This window comes from Danio rerio, chromosome 13 (genome assembly GCF_052040795.2).
Source record: "Danio rerio strain M-AB ecotype USA chromosome 13, GRCz13ab, whole genome shotgun sequence".
Taxonomy (NCBI): domain Eukaryota; kingdom Metazoa; phylum Chordata; class Actinopteri; order Cypriniformes; family Danionidae; genus Danio; species Danio rerio.
The window spans coordinates 30,351,211-30,357,282 of record NC_141033.1 but is presented as its reverse complement, the minus strand read 5'-3'; the positions used below and the strand labels follow the sequence as shown (position 1 = coordinate 30,357,282).

Genomic DNA, 6,072 nt, shown 5'->3' with positions numbered 1-6,072 from the left:
TACAGGTAAGAGGGTTAAAAACTTAGTTGTTGAGTTTTGTTTGTTATTTTGGCATTTACCTCCGCAAGCTTTTTATTGTCTTCTTTCGAAGTTTAAACGTCAAGTAAATTTGACTTTAAGTTTTTTCCTTGGTCATTCATCTTGTTGTTGTTTTTTCTTTTGAACGGGAGAAGAGACTCCGGGCTCCTTATTAATTTAGAGGAGTTCTAACTATTTTAATTTAATATTTTTTATTGTTACGGGTCTGGCTTGCTGTGTGGAGCCAAGCAAGATTAAAATTCGTAACAACATGATACACTCCATACATACACACACACTATACACTCCTGTCAGGGTCTAGGATAGAATCCGGGTCTATTATTACTATTGTGTCTTCCTTGTGTTGATAATACAGTAAAAGGCTCTACAAGTCAAACGATCTCATTATCCTTTAGATTTGGCCAAATAGTAAACTCCTCATTTGTATAATTTAATTAACAATATTTTATTGTTCATTATTTTGACAGCGGAAAGCTTTCTGGTGCCCCGTTTAAAAGGAGTTATTTGTCTGTTATTTCTACATTAATTGGTGCCCCCACGTGAGGTTAAAGTTTCAATATTAATATCAATACTAAAATATTGATTTTAATATTTAATAAATCGGTAACACTTTAGAATAACTATCCGTTATAACTAGTTATTAGATTAATAAACTGTAGTCATTAATAAACTGTTAATTGGTTAAAATGACTTGTTAAATACATTTTAATAGTTATATCCTCATTTACTAATATATATATTAGTAAATGAGGAATAGTTGCAACTTTAGAATAACGTCCCAATAACATACATAAATAACTTAACTAATATATGAACTCACACTTTACAGATCAGTTGTTTATAGTTTGTTAACCATACAATAACACCAGTAAAACTTTGTAGAACAGCAAACAACAAGTTCAAGCTACAAAAATTTGATGTAATATTTAAAATATATAATGTTTGTACCTTTACCTTGTTCCACTCATTGGCTTTTCTGTGTGCTGTATTTTACCAAAGAAACTCCACAGATGCAATGTTAAACATTGTGTTTAATGTTTAGAAACACACACTGAGCCATCACATGGCAGAACAGCTGTATACAACAAAATACAAACCCAAGAGGTTTAGGCACATTTTGTGCTAAACATGAAAACAAGATAAATAAATAAAAAAATTCTACAAAGTTTCACTGGCATTAACAGATGGTTAACAATATATGAACAACTGATCTGTAAAGAGTAAGTTAATATATTAGTTAAGTGTTATTTATTAGCTTATGTATGTTATTGGAACGTTATTCTAAAGTTGCAACTATACCTCATTTACTAACAGCTAATAAATGAAGAATAGTTGCAACTTTAGAATAACGTCCCAATAACATATATACACTATTAACTGATACTTAATAAGTCTTTAGTAAGTAATTTACTAACAGCTAGTTCATGATCTATTACTAATTTATTAGGTATAGTTATAAAATATTAAAAAACAGTTACCAAGTCATTTGTAACTTGTTTACTAACAGCTTGTAAGTTATCTAATGGCCATCTATAAGGCACAGATATAAATAATTAACAAACTATTAACTTTTATTTAACAAGTGATTTATAACTCATTAGCTAACAGTTTGTTAATGAACTATTAACAAGATGTGACGGATAGTTATAAATAATTAACAAATTGTTAACTATTATTTACAGAGATATTTTTACTCATTAACTAACAGTTTATTAATGATTTATTACACTATTAAAAGTTATTTTTTGGCCTTGTAGATTTCATTAATATTAATATGTACAATTTATTTAATGAAATTAATTTCCTGATTTTAAAGCATTTTTTTGCTTTAAAATTTATTTTAAAAATTCTGTAATAAAATCTAATCAATTTTATTATAAGAATGTAGCTGTTATTTTTAATTAATTTCAAAAAGAGAAAATATTAATTAAATCTAACCTAGTTTTATTATAAGAATTTAGGGTAACACTTTATAATAACTACACACTATGAGTCATTTACTAAGCATTAGTATCCAGTGAATTCATTATTTGTTAAGCATTAACTCTACATTAATAAACGTTAGTAAGCAGTTTATAACTGCAGCTACAAATGCTCTATTCTTGACTTAGCACCTATATAATGTGTTTAATAATTGTATTTTCATACTTAGTTAATGATTTATATTTCATTACTAAATTAAATATTGCATTATTTACAGTTGAGGGTTTAGGATAATTCAAAATGAGTTATTAAATGATTTATAAACTATTGAAATCAACATTTATATAGCTTATTATTCAGGCATATACTAATAGTTTACTAATATGTTAATAAATGCTTTATTAATTAAACTTCATGCAGTTTTTTGACCTAATCTAAAGTGGGGACTATTTACACAGCAAATTCATCAGAGTTAAATTCTCGGTGTTGAAGCATTTCAGAGTAAAGTGTTGACGTTAAAGAGTTAGATTTTGATAAATGAATATAATAAGAGTTAGAATTGATTTTATTTAGTGCGAAATCAAGGAGTTATCTTTTCAACACTTGGTGGTGTTATTTCCAACATCCGGGAATTCATGCAGCCCCAGTCACTGAAGAATTTTCCAGACGCCATTTTCCATCTAGGTTTAGAACAGCAACTGGTGAGTCAAACTACCTAAATGTTGGTATTTTACTGACTTTCTTTAAGGAAATACAGTTGTAAACATATTGTTAAGTTTAACTTTAACTTTAGAATGGAGTGACAATTTTAAACTTCTGCGGTTCATTCATGGTCGTTTGTGTATCTAGCTTAACTGCATTACTATTCACTTCTTTTTAAGAATGTTTTTATATGCTCACGGATACATAGTGCATAAAAACATCAAATGTACATGTTCAACACATTTCTGTCACGCTTAATGCCATTTTGTGCGTTGTTACCCATCTGTAAAATAAAATTGACACTTCTCCTTTAATTCGAAGCAAACTAGCGAGGGAATCCCCGGAGCAGCCTAGCCTACCCTGCCCATATGCTAACGGCTACACAGGACGGTTTCCAAAAGCTCAGGAGAGTTTCTAAAACATATCTGGTGAGTAAATGAACATATGCTTACTTGTAAAAGGCTTCCTGACTAAAACATATGATTGTTTGTTATTCGTGTACGTTAATTTGGTTATTTTAAACACCGCGGCCCTTTTAAACTGGTTCATTCGTGGCCGTCCATATAAGTTACCGTTTGTCCATAGACTCGCGTGATAACGTACGCTTGAATTATATTAAGTGTTGACAACCATTAAAGTCGGAATGTTAACATTAATGTCTTTAAATCACCGCGTTTGCACTTTCTCAGACATTTAACGTTACAGAAGTCTCCCGGAAGTTGCGGGACTAACGTTAACGTTATCCCGAAAATGCACAGAGACTCCCAGATGCCCAAGTAGATGCCCGCAATTGAATGATAATCTCCCGGAAATCGCGCGTCTCCCGCCCGGTCATTAAACACTTTGCACACCCCTCTCCACCGCATCCCTCCCAGCTCTTCAGGTACGTCGCGCGCAACTCATCCCATTGCTCTTCAGGTACTCATTTCTCCCGCTACCTCCCGCAAATCAACTCTGTATCCCCCGAAAATTACTTTTCCCAACTCGGGATGTCTGACGTTAGTAAGTTAGGCTATTTATGTAGCCAGGAACATCTTAGTCAAGCTTTTTCTCCCGCATGATATTGTGCTTAAAACTATAGGCTAAACTTAGCATGTACTGTACACAACATTTCCGTTTTATTAAAGACAATTTAGTGCGTTGTAAACAGCCACCTGTCTGTAAAATTAATAAACTGATTCATATTTGAGCAGCCTAATGATGATACAATAATCAACATCTGAATCAAAATATATCTGAAAAAGTGTGAGGCATACTTTGTGATGTTCATCTCTCCTTTTATCTGAAGGTTATGCATATGTGTTAGATACTAATGTGTTGTTGTTTTTTAACAGCCACAGTTCTCTATACAATAACACAAGACCCTGAGACGGTGGCTGATTAGAGACGGATGGTACATTTCCAGAGTTGGTGGAATGATCAAGCACACCTTCTTGGTCATATGTGGTGATAATAATGAAGGTATGTTTGATAAAGTTCTGTATTTGTTTCACAAGCTGAGAGGGTATTAGAGCATTAAAGAATAACAAATGACATGAAGGTGATAAGTTTTGTATTGTGGGTGAACTGTTACTTAAATAATGTTTTGCTCTTTGCTTTGCACCTTTTCTTCTTTTGCTTATCCTAATATTTTAGATTATATTTGGACCTGAAACATCTGCTAGACTCCAGTAAAGATGGCGTCAATACTGGACCTGAAAGGGCCTAACAAGTTGAATCTGGTAAAGAAATACGCACGCACACACACACACACACACACACACGCACGCACGCACGCACGCACGCACGCACGCACGCACATGCTTACAGAAAACTGTAAGTTTATGAATATTTTTACTCTGTGGCCAATATTTTGGGGAAGTCAGCATCACTAAATGATATAAAAGATTTTAAGCTCCTCTAAATTTTGCTCCAAGTGTTGTGCTAAATTCAGGATTCTGGACAGACAGCTGCCTGTTTTTCCAGTTCTAGTCATAGTGGTTAACCTAATTGTTTTTGGAAATCCAACAGGGATGTATGTGTTTTTTCTACTTTTCCATATCCTGTCACCTCAACCAGCTGGGAGAGTCAAGTTGTGGATCATCATGAAGATTTTCAAAAGGTGAGTTTAGATTTCTTGAATGTTTTATTTACTTTAAATGTTCTTTTGAATATATCATAGAATTTGATTGCAATTTGTTTTCAAACATTTTTCTTAGTCATGCTGGAGTCTTGAAGAGTTCTTAGATGAGCATCACCCTATATCCGTGCATCAGGAACCACCAGACGAGCGATCAGCAGCTGCTACATCGTCATGGATAAAAAGGTCATCCTGTGGTTGGGAAGCGCATCTTTCACAGGACATGCTTGATGAGATTTCCTAGCTCCAGTTTGTTTCACACAAGTTTACAGCATTTATACCTTCATTTAAACTGCTGTGTTTGATATGGAGGACCAAGGAAACACCAGAAGTGAAAGATTTGCACGCCAAGTTGTTTAAAATGTAATTTCAGAAGAAAACTATGAGTTCAGAAGTAAACTATGAGTGACGCTATATTGAACTTTCAAATTGCTCAGATGAAACATCAAGTTTGGACCAAAGGACTGAAACAGCCTTTTTGAGCACTGGTCATACATATTTTGTTGATACTGTCTGTACTAATAAAACATTTAAAGCATATTTGACTTTGTTGCATTTTAAAAACTGAATGAATTGTTGAAGTGGTGAATGTTTTCAAATAAAATGTTTTTTCTTTTGTAATTTACAGTCTATTTGACCTTTTTACCATATTTACACTCAAGAGAGTTGAATAAATTAACAATATATTACACCAGGCGGTGTTAAATATAGTTACATTTTTTAACTCTGCCCAGAGTTAAAATTAACCCTTACTTCGGTGTCAATGTGCCAACCCTTTTGAAAGTGTTGATTTAACTCTGTTTTGAGTGGACCCCATGAGACACTTTCAAATTGTTGAAATTAACACCCATAGAGTTGTTTTGGGTCCCCATATTTTGCTGTGTATGCTTTATAAATCCCTTATAAATGACTATTAAAGGCTCAGATTCAAATGAACAATAATCCTTGCAATCTTTTCTAAAAAGTAAAATTACTGTAAAGTTTAAACTTTGCTGAATAACAATAGTGTCAAAATATGACATAAAACTGGATAAAATAAACAACAACAATATAATAGTTTAACAATATAATAAGATGCAATGTTTAAACTCTACAGTGATTTTATTTTAGATTAGATTGCAAACATTTATTTTTCGTTTGAAGTACAGTTTCATTTGTGTATCTTTAAATGAATAGGTATAAATAATGTCATTTTTCCTGTTTAGAATTTAACTGAGCCTTTATTTGTCATTTATAAGTTTTTTTTGTTTTTTTTTAAAGCATGAATAGTCCTCACAAAACTACATGAA

The 6,072-nt window shown here is 32.4% G+C and overlaps 1 long non-coding RNA gene across 2 annotated transcripts; it reads left to right on the top strand.

Moving 5' to 3' along the window:
- Positions 1-4,032: 4,032 nt before the first annotated feature.
- Positions 4,033-4,985, top strand: LOC147841095 (uncharacterized). Of its 2 annotated transcripts, none has more exons than XR_015506040.1 (3): positions 4,033-4,125; positions 4,723-4,765; positions 4,863-4,985. It is a non-coding gene; the product is annotated as an uncharacterized LOC147841095 (long non-coding RNA). The 2 variants fall into 2 exon arrangements; XR_015506039.1 differs by lacking the exon at positions 4,033-4,125 and adding an exon at positions 4,276-4,385.
- The last annotated feature ends 1,087 nt before the right edge of the window (positions 4,986-6,072 follow it).